This window comes from Triturus cristatus, chromosome 4_2 (genome assembly GCF_964204655.1).
Source record: "Triturus cristatus chromosome 4_2, aTriCri1.1, whole genome shotgun sequence".
In the NCBI taxonomy this organism is placed as follows: Eukaryota; Metazoa; Chordata; class Amphibia; order Caudata; family Salamandridae; genus Triturus; species Triturus cristatus.
Genome location: NC_140586.1, coordinates 195,694,159 through 195,712,471, shown reverse-complemented (window position 1 = coordinate 195,712,471; position 18,313 = coordinate 195,694,159). Strand labels below are relative to the sequence as shown.

Below are 18,313 nucleotides of genomic sequence, written 5' to 3'. Positions count from 1 at the left end.
TGGTGGGTGCCTTGCTGCAAGAAGGAGAGGAAAAGACTGAGAAAGACTTTAATTTCAACTTGTGTTTTTGTGAACAAATCTCCAAGGGCTTGGAACCGAGCCTGCCCCCTGAACTGAGCCCCAGGACCATTGGGCTCTTTCCCCCTTCACCCTGAGCTGCTGGACTGCCTGTGCTCGTGCCCCGCTGACGCCGTCGCTGAGTGTGCCTCGCAAATCTTTTCATTGCCCTGAAGTGCCTCGAGTCCGTGCTGGTGCCGCCCGACACTGTGTGCCTCCACTGAGTAAGCCGTAGCTCGCACCGTGTCCCGCTGGGCTGCCCCGCACCTGACTCGCTCTCCTCTTCACGACTGAGCCGCACCGCCACTGCCGACAGCTGCCACGATCTCGCATTGCAAGTCCGAGAGACGACCCGGTGCGTACTACTACAAGCGTATCTTCGCACTGTGTCTCATCCCCCGGGGCCGCGCCGCACCCAAGAAGTCGCCCTGTACGTCACGTACAGGCCACGAAGTGCCGCCTTGCCGCCCCAGAAGAAGCAATCTCAACAAAGAAGGAATCCCCCGTCCCGGGACTTTGCCGTAGCCCGACTCCACCGCCGCATTTCCGGAGGTCCCGCCCCAACGCCCCGCATTGCGGTGCTGCTGAGAGCCTGACCTGCCTGTAGAGCTCCCGACAACCGTCCGTTCGTGGCCCCGCATCGTCCCAAGTAACTGCCAGGTATATTGTGCACTCCACGCCTGAAAGTGCGCACCGCGGATCAGAGGGTCCGTCCCAGTCAAACCGACCCGTAATCCCCCTCAACCCCCAGGGGATCCGCTCTGCACACAACCTGACTGTAAACAATATTAAGAGAACTCCTGATCCAAAGACAGTATTGCCTGCATTTTCAAAACGTTATTTAATGGTCTTGTAATTAAGCCTGCATAAGAATATATATTTTCATAAAGCCTACGTATTTTTCCAGAAACCTGACTGGTGTCTCTCTGTGGTGCAACTGATATGTTTACTGTGTGTATGCCCTCAAATGCTTAACCGTATAACGCCTGGGGATTAGCCTTGTCTGCTCGCGCCACGCAACCTTGAGAGTGAGCAGGGGTTATTCTTAGGGGTAATCCTACGCCCTGACTAGAAGTGAAAGGTCCCTGCTTGTCGCTGGTACCTACCAACGCCAACCAGGGGTTCCCATTTCTAACACTGCTGCTGACACGCCGCTGCTGACACGCCGCTGCTGACACGCCGCTGCTGACACACCACTGTTGACACACCACTGCTGACACACCACTGCTGCTACACTACTGCTGACACCCCACTGCTGCTACACTACTGCTGACACGACGCTGCTGACACACCACTGCTGACACGCCGCTGCTGACACGCCGCTGCTGACACGCCACTGCTGACACCACTGCTGACACCACTGCTGACACACATCCGAGTCCGCAGGAGGGCCAAATAGGTGTTGCAGAGGGCTGGTGACTTTGGAGTAAGTGTGACTATAAGTCCCGCCTCCCACCCGGACTCATGTAGTGAAACTGAATTGAACATCACAACTGAACCTCTCAGAAATTGCTGAAGGGTAAACTCGACCGTAAGTCTTAAGCGGTATCTGACCCCACAGGTTAGGGTACGCCTTAGCGCGCGTATACCGCCGTGGTGGTCTCACATTAGGTCCTGACGAATGCTTCGTGCATTGACGCAATAAGCAGAAACATGTTGACCACTTTTATCACTTTGCACTTGATTTAGGACGTAGCTGGTCTAATTATCACCAGTTCCTATCGTCCGCCACACCATTTTAATTGTGTCCGGTTTACCACTATTAAAATTCCTTATTGGTTGAAACTGTGACATATTTTAAACTTACACTATCACCCTTTGCACTGCATCCACACACAAAAAACCAGCTCCGCTGTAATTCAGGCGTCGCAGCACACCGGGGAGACATTCGGTCTCTCCGGTGGGAACCCAATGATGAAGCATGTCACCAACTAGGTTGGTGAGTGAGGGTTCTTTTAAAAACATAGTGATTCACTTTTCTAAATCGCTCTGCACTTGTTCACATCTGATGGACACACTCTTTTGTTGTTGATCTATACTAGCCCTGGGGGACTAAGAGTGGCTCCAAAAAACTCCCTCTCTCTCCTGTTGTTAATTTATATTTTTATACCACTGCTGACACACCACTGCTGACACACCACTGCTGCTACACTACTGCTGACACACCACTGCTGCTACACTACTGCTGACACGACGCTGCTGACACACCACTGCTGACACACCACTGTTGACACACCACTGCTGACACACCACTGCTGACACACCACTGCTGACACCGCTGCTGCAACATCGCTGATGGCACATCGCTGCTGACACACCACTGCTGACACATCGCTGCCGATGCCGCTGCTGACGCACCACTGCTGACATATAACTGCTGATGCCGCTGCTGATAAACCACTGCTGCTACACCACTGCTGACACTCTATTGCTGACACACCACTGCTGACACACCACTGCTGACACACCACTGCTGACACACCACTGCTGACACGCCGCTGCTGACACGCCGCTGCTCACACCGCTGCTCACACACAGCTGCTCATGCATCGCTGCTGACGCATCGCTGCTGACACATCGCTGCTGACGCTGCTGCTGACACACCACTGCTGACGCCGCTGCTGACACGCTGCTGCTGACACGCTGCTGCTGACGCGCCACTGCTGACATGCCGCTGCTGACATGCCGCTGCAGACACACCACTGCTGCTACATCACTGCTGACACGCCGCTGCTGACACGCCACTGCTGACACCGCTGCTGACACCCCGCTGCTGACACGCCGCTGCTGACACATCGCTGCTGACACGTCGCTGCTGACGCATCGCTGCTGACACACAGCTGCTGACACACAGCTGCTGACACACGCTGCTGACACATAGCTGCTGACACATAGCTGCTGACACATAGCTGCTGATGCCGCTGCTGACACACCACTGCTGACACATCAATGCCGACATATCACTGTTGACACACCACTGTTGACACACCACTGCTGCTACACCACTGCTGCTACACCACTGCTGCTACACCACTGCTGAAACGATGCTGCTGACACAACGCTGCTTACACATCATTGCTGACACACCACTTCTGACACGCCGCTGCTGACATGCCGCTGCTGACACATCGCTGAAACATCGCTGATGGCACATTGCTGCTGACACACCACTGCTGACACATCGCTGCCGACGCCGCTGCTGACACACCACTGCTGACACACCATTGCTGACACAGCACGACACACCACTGCTGACACATCGCTGCTGGCACGACGCTACTGCCACGACGCTGCTGACATGACGCTGCTGACATGACGCTGCTGACACGCTTCTGCTGACACGGTACTGCTGACACATCGCAGCTGACACACCGCTGCTGACACACCACTGCTGACACACCGCTGCTAACACACCGCTGCTGACACCGCTGCTGACACACCATTGCTGACACACCGCTGCTGACACACCGCTGCTGACACGATGCTGCTGACACGATGCTGCTGACACGCTGCTGCAGGACACGGTACTGCTGACACATCGCTGCCGACGCCGCTGCTGACACACGACTGCTGACATATCACTGCTGACGCCGCTGCTAACACACCACTGCTGATAAACCACTGCTGCTACACCACTGCTGACACACCACTGCTGACACGATGCTGCTGACACGACGCTGCTGGCACGACGCTACTGCCACGACGCTGCTGACATGACGCTGCTGACACGCTGCTGCTGACACATCGCTGCTGACACACCACTGCTGACACACCGCTGCTGACACACCGCTGCTGACACACCGCTGCTGACACCGCTGCTGACACACCATTGCTGACACACCGCTGCTGACACACCGCTGCTGACACGACGCTGCTGACACGCTGCTGCAGGACACGGTACTGCTGACACATCGCTGCCGACGCCGCTGCTGACACACCACTGCTGACGCCGCTGCTAACACACCACTGCTGATAAACCACTGCTGCTACACCACTGCTGACACACCACTGCTGACACACCACTGCTGACACGCCGCAGCTGACAGTGGTGTGCTGACATACCACTGCTGACACGCTGCTGCTGACACCACTGCTGGCACAGCACTGCTGACACACCACTGCTGACACACCACTGCTGACACATAACTGCTGACACACCGCTGCTGACACACCGCTGCTGACACACCGCTGCTGACACACCACTGCTGACACATCGCTGCTGACACGCCGCTGCTGACACACCACTGCTGTCACATCGCTGCCGACGCCGCTGCTGACACACCACTGCTAACATCACTGTTGACACACCACTGCTGACATCACTGTTGGTTGACACACCACGGCTGACACACCACTTCTGACACACCACTGCTGACACATCGCTGCCGACGCCGCTGCTGACACACCACTGCTGACGCCGCTTCTAACACACCACTGCTGATAAACCACTGCTGCTACACCACTGCTGCTACACCACTGCTGACACACCACTGCTAACACACCACTGCTGACACCCCACTGCTGACACACCGCTGCTGACACGACGCTGCTGACACACCACTGCTGACACACCACTGCTGACACCGCTGTTGACACCGCTGCTGACACACCACTGCTGACAGTGGTGTGCTGACATACCACTGCTGACACGCCGCTGCTGACACGCTGCTGCTGACACGCCGCTGCTGACACACCACTGCTGACACACCACTGCTGACACACCACTGCTGACACACAGCTGCTGACACACGGCTGCTGACACACGGCTGCTGACACACGGCTGCTGACACACGGCTGCTGACACACCGCTGCTGACACACTGCTGCTGACACACCGCTGCTGACACACTGCTGCTGACACACCGCTGCTGACACACCGCTGCTGACACATGGCTGCTGACGCCGCTGCTGACACACCACTGCTGACACATCACTGTTGACACACCACTGCTGACACACTACTGCTGACACGACGCTGCTAACACATCATTGCTGACACGCCACTGCTGACACGCCACTGTTGACACGCCGCTGTTGACACGCCGCTGTTGACACGCCACTGCTGACACACCGCTGCTGACACACCACTGCTGACACACCAGGCTGACACACCACTGCTGAAATGCCGCTGCTGACATCACTGCTGATACACCATTGCTGACACACCACTGGTGACACACTGCTGCTGACACATCGCTGCTGACACACCACTGCTGACACGATGCTGCTTACACATCACTGCTGACACACCACTGCTGACATGCCGCTGCTGACACGCCGCTGCTTACACGCCGCTGCTGACACCCCGCTGCTAACACCCCTGCTGACACACCCCTGCTGACACACCACTGCTGACACGCCGCTGCTGATACGACACTGCTGACACACCACTGCTGACACACCGCTGATGACACACCACTGCTGACACACCGCTGCTGAGACACTGCTGTGGACACGCCACTGCGGACACACCACTGCTCACACACCACTGCTGACACACCACTGCTGACACACCACTGCTGACACGCCGCTGCTGACACACCACTGCTGACACACCACTGCTGACACACCACTGCTGACACACCACTGCTGACACCGCTGCTGACACACCGCTGCTGAGACACTGCTGTGGACACGCCACTGCGGACACACCACTGCTCACACACCACTTCTCACACACCACTGCTGACACACCACTGCTGACACACTGTCGTAAATTGGCTGCGATTAAATTAGCGTTAGCAGAATCCATCTGGTATTTACAGGCTATCCTGTACATTTTGTGGAATCCATTTTGTATTTCTGGCAGCCATTTTGTCTTCCCTTGTGCTCTGTTTAAAGGACTGGCTATACTTAGACTCTGCTACCCTGCACATGTGCAGGAATATCTAACTGTCCATGCATCTGTTTTTAGTCTGTAACTATCAGGTTGTTTCTACCAGAGTCAGCAACTGCTAGCTCCTCCTATACTATTTACGGTGCATTTCTGTATGACCATCCATGTATGTAACTCTTCTCATGTATGCTTGCATCGTCCTTTTCCTGAGCCCCTGTGTGGGTATAAAAGACCCATGGTTCTTCTACTCTGGGTGCTACCTTCATTCAGCACCACAGGGTGCTGGGTGAATGTGGTTCCACCTCCTGAGGTTTAATAAACTATGTATTTTCTATTTCAGTTTCTGTGCCAACTTCTTTCTAATAGTCTGAGGACTCTGTGCAGAGAAGGGCGAACCCCTTGCACTGGTAGGCCTAGCTGAGGCCTATTTTCTACAATTGGCGCCTCAACTTGGGGCTCATCGGTGACTCGGATGCCCAAAGGATTGGTCGCGACGAAGGATTGGAATCTCGCTCTGGACGTGATCACTGCCCGATAAGACCAGAGTCTTGGCATCCACGGCGACTTTTCCTTTCTTTCTGATCTGACCATCCAGGTGGCACCGGTCCTCGACTGAGATCTCTTCTGTTGATTCACCGTGCAGTGACCATTTGGTCGATTTTAGATCTTGGCAGGATGAATCTGAACACCAAGTGATTGGTAAGTGTCTGCGGCGCTTGCTGTTGGTTTTGATGCCTGTGATTGGTAAGGTAGTTTAGTAACGCTTACTGTGGCTTTGAGTATGGTATATTTTGTGTTGGCCAACTTGGTTTGTTTTGACATATGTGACTTGCAATTCACATAGGCAGGTAATGAGGAGAATTTTCTCTAACTGAATTGATTTGAACGGCACATCGTACTAAAGGTACCTTAAGTGCTACTTTGATTATAATATTGCATATTCTGCACTATTTTTTGGCATATCTGTCTTTAGCACACTTCAAAAGATGTGTTGCCTTTGGAATGGTACCAAAATGAGACTTGATGAAGCACAACTGGCCCCCCCCCCGGAGGGGACGCCTAATAGGGATATGTATATTAAGTATGGTCTTTCTTCTATAATGTACAGCGCATTATGGAATAAAAATACTTGTAAGTGGTGACTAGTACCCCGAGGAACTAAATATGTACATAAAAGGATCCTGGTCTGTGCACTTAGTAACATTCATAAGTGATGAGATGCAGAGCGTTTTTTTTTGGTGTTCTGCCAGCCAAATCTGGTGAATATGACTTGCAACTAGTATTTACAAATGGTTTGGTTTAAGTACAGTCTGTGGGCTGTCTTTTGTTTCTGTCTTAAGTGTTGATCTGTGGGTTAAATGTGTGTTTACATGTTATGGTGTGGTAAATTGTGTTTTGGATGTTGCTAGCACTGGAAAAAGCGTGTGATTGAATGACTGTGAATATGTGAAAGAATTCTGAGAAGTGAAATTGTTAAGGAGTAAATTTAATTTGGTCTCATCACCATCAATAAGTCGCAAAAGGAAATTGAGAGGGGTGTAGCAAGAGAAAGAGCAACCCCTGTGATTTGATGACACCCTTAATGTACAAAAGTATTAATGAAGAGTAATTAGGGACCCGTTAAAAGTTTAGCTTGAACAAATTGTGGGTATTTCGAATTTGCAAATTGTTCCTATGAAGCTTTGTGTTCTTGGTGGTTCAGTGAGCCAATGTGCTGGGTCCACAGGGTTGTAGGTTCTAATTTAAGCTGAACCTGCTAATCTGAGAATTGAACCTAAATTTATGACCCTTGAAAAGAAATTGTATATTAAAATAAATGTTTCCATAGGGCAAATTATTGCAGTTTAGATAACATTAGGAAGGCTTTTTGTCTTTGACAGCTTCAGGGCTGTGCAAGGCAGATCTTGACCTTGCAGCTTGTAAGGTGGGGGCTAAAAATAGAGGAGTGAACCAGGAGGTGAAATCACTGCTTAGAAAGCTTCACTGACATGAAAATGTGTAATGCTTGCAGCAGGACAGCCTTGGAGAAAGGTGGGGGCTAGGAGCACTCGCTGTGGCCCGGTTCTGCGCTGAGGTTTAGCTTCTCTGATGAGACAGGGCAGCTGAGGAACGAAACCCAAGGAGCCTTCCTCTGCCCTATTTTGTGCAAAGACCAGTTAGACTTTCCATAGAAAACTGTTTTTATTTTTTTTTAAAACTGTTGCATTAATCCTACACAAAAAGTAAAATGATGCTCTTGCTTGAAATTTTAAGGGCTATATGCCTATATAAAAACGATTTTCCAATTGAGAATTAATTTTCTCAGTGGAAATTGTGGCGCAAAATTAACATGGATTATCGGATAAGAGTTTTACCTTTAGAAAGTTAAAATTAAGATGACCTGTGTAAAGAGAAAAACGAAATTGTGTGTTTTACAATAGACTAAATTCAGATACAAAATGTCACAGCATTTATCTTTTGTATAGGGTATTCAAAGGCATTCACATTATACAGCACGACAGATTTGTGTTGGCTTGAAGGGTTGACTTGCAAGGCGTGTGAATTTCAACACCTTTACGTGTTAAACAGCTGTGTCAACAAGACCATTTCTATCTCGGACTCCGGCTACAGAGAATAGTTGAAGTCAAAAACACGGAGTAAAATTCTGCATTTCAGACTGCTGTTTCCAAAGTTAGAAATGTAGTTTCATTATTTTTGCAGATTGACAGTAGGGATTTCTTTTCTTAATGCCTTTTTTAAAATAAGGATAAGAGTGGTTTTTGATGTTAAATAATAATGGCTGTCCTTCATTTGAAAGTGGCGCAGACTTAAGATGTTTCAAGATAAGCTTCTGTGCTTAGGGCTAAGAATTAATGTGTTTCAATATAATAGGCAAGGGATGCAGCTCGCTTTTCATATGTAGACTCATCAAAATGATTAGATTTATTAACAAAAAAAATATATTTTGATTATATAAAAAAAAAATGTTATTTCAAATAGGTGCAAAAACAAATTCGTTTTTTACTATTTATAATGCCTAATAATGATACTGTGACCTCCTAGCATCCAAATTGCATTTAAGCCGTGCTATACAGCAATAGGGGGTCAATTACATGTGAAAATGTCACTTTACCCAGACGTACAAAACTCATTTTTATAAGGGTATACATTATACATTTTTGATGCCACATCTCTGGGATATGTAGAGGACATTCTGGGGATGACTATTATGCAAAAACATTGTAGGATGTTAATTTTTAAGTGCCCTGAAAATCAAAGTCGAAATTGGGTAAAAATTCACTATTTAAATGAGTTTTCTCCAGTCAGATCAGTTTTTAAACTGCCTTACGCCCCAGTAAATGCACATATGTAAGCATAGACCATCTATACTGCTAGACAAACGCTTGGCACACTGCTTATACATATCAATGTACAAAAATTGGCAGAAGTTATTAAGCTTACCTCTGAAATTGCTGGTAGGCACACAGAGTGGGTTTTGCTGCTCTGTCTTCGGTCTTTAGGGTCACTTTGACTTGGAAGCACCGCATGAAAACCTTGCATGCATGCTGGGACAACTGCATAGGTTATAGGTCAAAGTCCTACATTTAGAAGCCTGTAGGGCTCAGCACAACGTTGCTTTGACATTTCGACATTTGAAAGACGAAATGGCAGGGGAAGAAAGAGGTTTTGCTTACCCTTTTTTTTTGGTAAAAGCAAGTTTTTGTGTGCACTCAATGCACATAGTATATGTGACCTCTCTTTAAAGGACAATGGCTCTGCCATATATATATAGTATAAATGTTTTTAGGGTTGAATTCAGGAAGCAATGGGATTCAGTTTGACTTCATGCGGCCTCATGTTGCACTAGTACATTTGCTAAAGGAATATGTTCTTTGGCTAGCTGAACTGTGCTATTTCGCTCCTCAGAGTTTGTTTATGCCCAGTTGCTACAAATTGGGGTTGATAGTGTTGACAGAATGAAACCTGGTACAGGTTTCTTACTGTCAAAACTGGGAGTGGAGGCTAGCTCCACTACAAATTAAGGGTAGGCAAATTTATGTGTTCTCTCTCTTTTTCTTAATTTTTTTCGAGCCTGTCTAAACTGTCTGTGAAATAACCATGAGACATTTAATTGGCTATTCAGTAATACTGTTTTCAACATTATTAGCATTAATAAAACGAATAAATATGTTTTGCTATGTTACTACCCATCCTCTCTGATGGAATTATGAGAGGATGAGTAGTCTAGGTTGCTGCTTCCTTATTTGATCTTTAAGGGGAACTAGCTGTGGGTAGTTTTTGTTTGAAAATTCTCAGGTGACAACACCACTATTGTTTGTTTATTCTCATGCTACATACAGTTTTGCAAGGGCATTGTTAGTTTTATTAGCTAGTTTGTGTAAATAAACTGACAGTCCTTACTAGAACTAATGTTGCATAGTTTGGATTGTGAAAATGTAGAATGCAGGGAAGAGGTCTATGTGATCCTTAGCAAACATTTTTGAGGAAAATATTGTTTTACAGGAGTCTGTTAGTCACAAGATGTTCCGCTGGAGAACATGTACCCATTATGTTGAAGTTTTTTAGTTCTGTATGTAATAGGAATCCCTGTTAAATTAGCAGTGTTAGATTTTCCTGTTGCTCCTATAACATGAGAGCCTGGTCCTAAGCATACAATGTAGGTGCTTTAATTAAGAAAAATCATTTTAGAAGTGTCTGCAGTCCTGTACAAATAATGCAATGTTTAGGAGTAAAACGTGTATAACATTTCCTTTTTCTTGAGGGTCTTTAGAAATGAACACAGACTTCCTTGACTGCTTGGCATTGGGTGACGTATTACTCTTGTCAGTTCACTAAAGAGTTTTTATACTTGCCAATAGGTCCAGACTGTTGTTTTATTTACTCTCACATATATGAAAGTGGTTCCAGGGTGCCTTGTTAATATATGGGGCGTCCCTGGACTAGGAAGTATTCTGAGACTATCCTCTCTGTTGATAGATTATTTTTGTGCCTTGTCTAAAGACCTTTTGTTCTGTCCACCAATAGATATTTGCTGCTTTACAACCATTGCCAGAGGGGCGCGGACATCAGATCCAGCTTGAGGAGTCAGCATCAGTCCAGCTTGAAGTCAAAGTGAAGGTAACCTGCACAGGCACTGCTGGCAACCAGGACCTCAGTGAAGGTAGAAGGCCGGAAGCATTGTGATGAGCGTACCCCTGCTACTATCTTGGGCGAAAGACAGGGTCACAAATCAGAAAGGAGAAATCGTGGATCAAGCTTTTGATGCCCAGCTGAGAGTCACAGACCGACCAGGAAGGGAAGAAGGTTTTTGCTTGAGGTAACCCCCTTTGAAACAAGGGTTGCTTCAGAGATCCTAGCATCAGGCCTCTGAAATCCTGGTCCCAAAGTGGCTGTAAAGGAGATACCTGGGCACACTGAATGCAATCCGTGGCCCCAACGAAAGAGCAGTGTGCCAGCAGAGCAATACAGGCTTTAATTTCCCAAGAACTTCTTTTTCTTTTTGTTGAAAATGTACCCCATTGATCGTCCCATTTTTGAGGAGGAGCAACCCTTTGCAGCTCTTCGTCCTAATTCTCATGGTCCTCCTGGTCCCCTGGATCCAGGATCATTTTTGTAAATAATATGTCTGACTGCTTTAATGTTTGTATTGGGTATAATGATAGATACTCTAGCCCTCATAAAGGAAACACTGGAAAAGTCTAGCGAAAATGTTTTTATTAGATATGTACTGTTGGATGCTTTGATATTGAAATTGATGGTAACTGAAATGCATAGGAACCTTGAAAATGTTTTTACTGGATGGTTCTAGGATTTGCTTAGGACTAGAAAGCTAATAATTCTGTTTCTGATAATAGTAATTACTCACTCCTGCTATCTGTATGACCCAATTCTCTGTTCCCTTTGTACTTCTGTTTATACCTCATACATACCCGCTTAACAATATTTAGAATGAGAAATGCCCACCTAGCAATGAATTTGTAAATTTATGAGAAAAAAAAAAATTAAAAATTAATATGCATATTTTTCATTTTTTATGGGAGATGTCTTCAGCTAACGCTAAAAGGGTCGTCTGTCGTAAATTGGCTGCGATTAAATTAGCGTTAGCAGAATCCATCTGGTATTTACAGGCTATCCTGTACATTTTGTGGAATCCATTTTGTATTTCTGGCAGCCATTTTGTCTTCCCTTGTGCTCTGTTTAAAGGACTGGCTATACTTAGACTCTGCTACCCTGCACATGCGCAGGAATATCTAACTGTCCATGCATCTGTTTTTAGTCTGTAACTATCAGGTTGTTTCTACCAGAGTCAGCAACTGCTAGCTCCTCCTATACTATTTACGGTGCATTTCTGTATGACCATCTATGTATGTAACTCTTCTCATGTATGCTTGCATCGTCCTTTTCCTGAGCCCCTGTGTGGGTATAAAAGACCCATGGTTCTTCTACTCTGGGTGCTACCTTCATTCAGCACCACAGGGTGCTGGGTGAATGTGGTTCCACCTCCTGAGGTTTAATAAACTATGTATTTTCTATTTCAGTTTCTGTGCCAACTTCTTTCTAATAGTCTGAGGACTCTGTGCAGAGAAGGGCGAACCCCTTGCACTGGTAGGCCTAGCTGAGGCCTATTTTCTACAACACCACTGCTGACACGATGCTGCTGACACCGCTGCTGACACCGCTGCTGACACACCACTGCTGACACACCACTGCTGACAGTGGTGTGCTGACATTCCACTGCTGACACGCCGCTGCTGACACACCGCTGCAGACACCACTGCTGACACACCGCTGCTGACACACTGCTGCTGACACGCTGCTGCTGACACGCCACTGCTGACACGCCACTGCTGACAACACTGCTGACACACCACTGCTGACACGTCGCTGCCGACACTTCGCTGCTGACATGCCACTACTGACACACCACTTCTGACACGCCGCTGCTGACATGCCGCTGCTGACATGCCGCTGATGACACACCCCTGCTGACACACCGCTGCTGACACGCCACTGCGGACACACCACTGCTCACACACCACTGCTAACACACCACTGCTGACACATCAATGCTGATGCTGCTGCTGACACCACTGCTGACACACCACTGCTGACACGATGCTGCTGACACCACTGCTGACACCGCTGCTGACACACCACTGCTGACACACCACTGCTGACAGTGGTGTGCTGACATACCACTCCTGACACGCCGCTGCAGACACACCGCTGAAGAAGCCGCTGCAGACACCACTGCTGACACAACACTGCTGACACGCCGCTGCTGACACGCCGCTGCTGACACGCCGCTGCTGACAGGCCACTTCTGACACGCCGCTGCTGACATGCCGCTGCTGACATGCCGCTGCTGACACCCCGCTGCTAACACCCCTGCTGACACACCCCTGCTGACACACCACTGCTGACACACCACTTCTGACACGACGCTGCTGACCTGCTGCTGCTGACCCGCTGCTGTTGACACGCTGCTGCTGACACACCCCTGCTGACACCGCTGCTGACACAGCTGCAGACACACCACTGCTGACAGTGGTGTGCTGACATACCACTGCTGACATGCCGCTGCTGACACGCTGCTGCTGACACGACTCCTGACACACCACTGCTGACACACAGCTGCTGACACACAGCTGCTGACACACCGCTGCTGACACACCGCTGCTGACACACTGCTGCTGACACACCGCTGCTGACACACCACTGCTGACACACCGCTGCTGACACACCGCTGCTGACACACCGCTGCTGACACACCGCTGCTGACACATCACTGCTGACACATCACTGTTGACACACCACTGCTGACGCACCACTGCAGACACCACTGCTCACACACTACTGCTGACACGACGCTGCTGACACATCATTGCTGACACGCCACTGCTGACACGCCACTGCTGACACACCGCTGCTGACACACCGCTGCTGACACACCACTGCTGACACGCCGCTGCTGACATCACTGCTGACACACCACTCCTGACACATCGCTGCCTACGCCGCTGCTGACACACCACTGCTGACATATCACTGCTGACGCCGCTGCTAACACACCACTGCTGATAAACCACTGCTGCTACACCTCTGCTGACACGACGCTGATGACATGACGCTGCTGACACACCACTGCTGACACACCACTGCTGACACACCACTGCTGACACACCACTGCTGACACACCACTGCTGACACACCACTGCCGACACGCCGCTGCTGACACGCCGCTGCTGATACCACTGCTGACACACCACTGCTGACACACAGCTGCTGACACACAGCTGCTGACACATACCTGCTGACACATAGCTGCTGACACATAGCTGCTGGTGCCGCTGCTGACACACCACTGCTGACACATCACTGCTGACATATCACTGTTGACACACCACTGCTGCTACACCACTGCTGACACACCACTGCTGACACACCGCTGCTGACACACCGCTGCTGACACACCACTGCTGACGCATCGCTGCTGACGCATCGCTGCTGACACAGCTGCTGACACACAGCTGCTGACACATCTGCTGACACGTCGCTGCTGACGCGCCGCTGCTGACACACCGCTGTTGACATGCCACTGCTTCTACACCACTGCTTCTACACCGCTGCTGACACACCACTGCTGACGCATCGCTGCTGACGCATCGCTGCTGACACAGCTGCTGACACACAGCTGCTGACACACCGTTGCTGACACGCCACTGCTGACACACCACTGCTGACACACCACTGCTGACACACCACTGCTGACACACCACTGCTGACACACCACTGCTGACACACCGCTGCTGACACACCACTGCTGACACGCCGCTGCTGACAAGCCGCTGCTGACACCACTGCTGACACCGCTGCTGACACACCACTGCTGACACACCACTGCTGACAGTGGTGTGCTGACATACCACTGCTGACACGCCGCTGCTGACACGCCACTGCTGACACGCCGCTGATGACATGCCGCTGCTGGCACATCGCTGCTGACACACCACTGCTGACCCCTTCTGTGCACCCCACTACTGACACACCACTGTTGTGCACCTCACTGCTGACACGTCACTGCAGTGCACTTCACTGCTGACACACCACTGCTGACATACCACTGCTGTGCGCCTCACTGCTGACACACCACTGTTGCGCACTTCACTGCTGACACACCACTGCTGCTGACACACCACTGCTGCTGACACACCACTGCTGCTGACACACCACTGCTGTGCACTTCACTGCTGACACACCACTGCTGACACACCACAGCTGTGCGCCCCAGTGATGAAGGCAGAATTGAATGCAGCCAAATTTGGAAGAGGTGGGCATGCACAGCACAGTCCCACGTCATCTGAAGGAGTCCGCACAATGAGGAGGGTGCAAGAAGCTGCCAGCACAGCTACGATAGGAGGAACATTAGACAGGTGCATGAGAGACAAGGACGAAATCCATTTGATCCCAAAGCGGAGTCACGCAGGCGGGGGATAAAAAGGTGGGTGCAACTAAAAGAAGTGGAGTAGGAGGAGGCAAGAGCTCTGATGTAAAGAAACAACTAGCTCCGTAGAGCAGATGTACGACAAGAGGTGCTACCGGGTGGATGAGGCTTTACAGATCAGATTAAGGCTGCTCGGCCCTCACTAAGGATAGGCGCAGGTGCAGGTAGAAGTGATGTTTGGCAAGGATTGTAGGGGGAGAGGACATGGGAGAGTTACACGAATAGAACAATCATTGGAAATGCAATAGGTCCCGACTTTGATTAAGTTAAAGCCATTTGCTATGCTAATGGTATTGTTTAGCAAATGGCTTTAACTTAATGAAAGGCAAGACTTATTGCATTTTTAATGCTTGTTAATTTTGTTGGCAGGTCTGAGATAGCGAGTGGTGGAAGTGTGAATGGCTTTATGGGTGATACAAGCAGTCTTGTCAGTCAGTCAGTCAGTCAGTCAAAATACTTTATTTCGATAAATAAATATCATAAAAAGGGTCTTGTCTATTGTCCTGGTTTCAATTGGAAACCATAGAAGAGTTAAAAGCATAGCTGTGATATGGTCAGTTCTTTTGGCCCTGTAGACGAAATGTGCAGCTGAGTGGAGGATGGATTTTAAAGGGGACAAAAGAGGTTGTTTGTTTAGTTGTGATATATGTATTTTATAGATAGATATCCATTCTATTTCTATGTACAATAGGTTTCATGATTCCCTTCCCTGCTCGAGGAGTTCCCCAGAGGAAAAGGACTGCTAGCAGTAGTAATATGAATTTGTACCATGTTATTAGAAGATACAGGGGGTACATGCCACATGTGTGACTCCGAGGATTTACCCACTCCCAGATTTTGGAATGAGGGATGCAATGGGCAACCCCTCCCAAATTTTGCAGTTGAAACAACAGTTGCAGACAGAACATGTCTCACTGCCAGGCTACTCATACACATCGCAATCCTTCAAGTGCTGTAACCTGAGCAGGTAATTCTGTGACTTCTTTTTTTGTTATTTAATTGTGGATATTGAGGTATTGAGTCTTGCTTAAAATCAAGCCAGAGGAACCAGCAGAATAAAAGAAGGCAGGAGATGCTATTTTATGTTAATTTAACTGCTCTCTCCGCTGACTTGAGCAAAAGAAAGAATTTAGGAGCGGCTCAACACCTTAGCAACCCAATGAAATAAGTAGCAAAAACCAAAGAAATTTTGGGAGCCCCACAGTGTTTGTTTTGACGTGTCTTGGGTAACTTGTGGTAACGTAAGAACAGCATGGAGGAATTCTTGAACATTTTCCACATTTTCCTTGTTTAAAAACAGTTTTATTTTTAACAAATGTCACTCAATTGAGTGATATATTCGTACCTACTTAATAGAGACACTGCAGATTATTGAAGAATGTTTTTTTTGTCAATTTAGCTTTTTTATAATATTTTTAAATTACATTTGACGCCTGGTTTACAACTTTTGATGACCCTTGCTTGGCTCTCAGAACAAAGATCTACCCCTAGCTGGGCTCTCCCCAAGGATGCTCATGTCTGCAATCCCACTCAACCTCAAATTCAATATCTTCTCTGCCCTTGGATACAGGAGTTGGAGTATGTCGTCTTTGCTTTGCGTGGTGCCTTAGAATGCACTTCCCCATTGTCCAGGCCCCTCACCTCTTGTCTCTGCCCAGCAACTGAGGTGACCACCGCAGGAGTTTTTTTTTTTTATAATTGACATTTTTCCAACAACCAAGTTGCTTTACAATATAACAGGCCAGCATGTTATCAAATCTGTACAGGAGTTTAAATATTCATAGTCTCTACAATACACAATACCTCTGTAATAATACACGCTCCTGCAGCTCGCCACCAATACAGGAATGCATATTTATCATAGATCTAGATAGTTGTAAGAATCAGCAAAGAACAACAATAAAATAAAATTACATTGCATAGTACCATATAGAGGGCCTAAGACGTCTCCGTCTAAATCTATTAAACCCACATTATCCAGAAGGTAAGGAGGGGGAATAGACCCTAAAACAAGTGGAAAGTAAGACCCCATCATATCAATGTCTCAATCTGAGTTTCGCCCGCATTTCTCTCTACGATAGATTCTTGCTGACTCTGAGCCCAGGTAAGGAAAGGTTCCCAGATGTCTTGAGGTGTTGAAGTATGTGGCATAAGCTCCCAAAATGTGCTCAACTGTGTGTGACCGTATGTAACATCATTAATCCACCCCTTTATGGAGGGCACCCTTCTCCTGCCCCAGTGGACTGCAACCTGCCGTTTAGCAAACAGCAAAAGGAGTACATGTAACTTACGCAGCTTGAGCGGTGTGTCCTTACCTATTCAGGCATCCAGCACGTTAAATCTGGCTGGACTGTCAAAAGAGAGTGGGCTCAAAAGAGCTCCTAGAGAAAGAGAAGATACACAATCAAAGATATGAGCTGTACCACCGCATGGAGACAATGTCTATCCGCATATTGCTAAGTAACTCAGTTCATTCTGGGAATGATGCGCACGAGCAATAGTATTCACACTGTGAGTCGAGCAATCCCTCAAGTGGCAGGAAAAATCTATCAAATAAAGAAAACAACTAGAAAGTGAATGGGTGGTTAATAAACTGCACCCAACAAGGTCAGTTGTGACTACGCCTAAGTAGTACGGGGAGGGAAACCCCAAGTAAAACCTTGCTAGGGGTGCTAATAAACCAAATCTATGCTGGAATGGTGTATAAAACAAGTTGGCAACTAGTCATCATAATTTATGCAATGAGGTGCACGCACTTCGTGATATTAGATGCAAACAAAGAATGCAGGGTTTACGTGAAAGGATGGAAAAATCACACAATAATGCCGAATTGACCGTAGTCCAGGTAACAGTGTATTTAAAAAAATCTGACGTTGTACAAACCGACACAGGTTTCCTAAATAACAGAGACACTAA

At 48.3% G+C, this 18,313-nt stretch overlaps 1 long non-coding RNA gene across 1 annotated transcript in view; it reads left to right on the top strand.

The window, feature by feature from the left end:
- LOC146833372 (uncharacterized) overlaps positions 1 to 12,430 on the top strand; it is a 60,117-nt gene extending 47,687 nt beyond the window's left edge. The window contains exon 2 of the long non-coding RNA XR_014960573.1: positions 10,918 to 12,430. This is a non-coding gene — a long non-coding RNA (uncharacterized LOC146833372). The remainder of the gene's footprint in view (positions 1 to 10,917) is intronic.
- Positions 12,431 to 18,313: the final 5,883 nt, after the last annotated feature.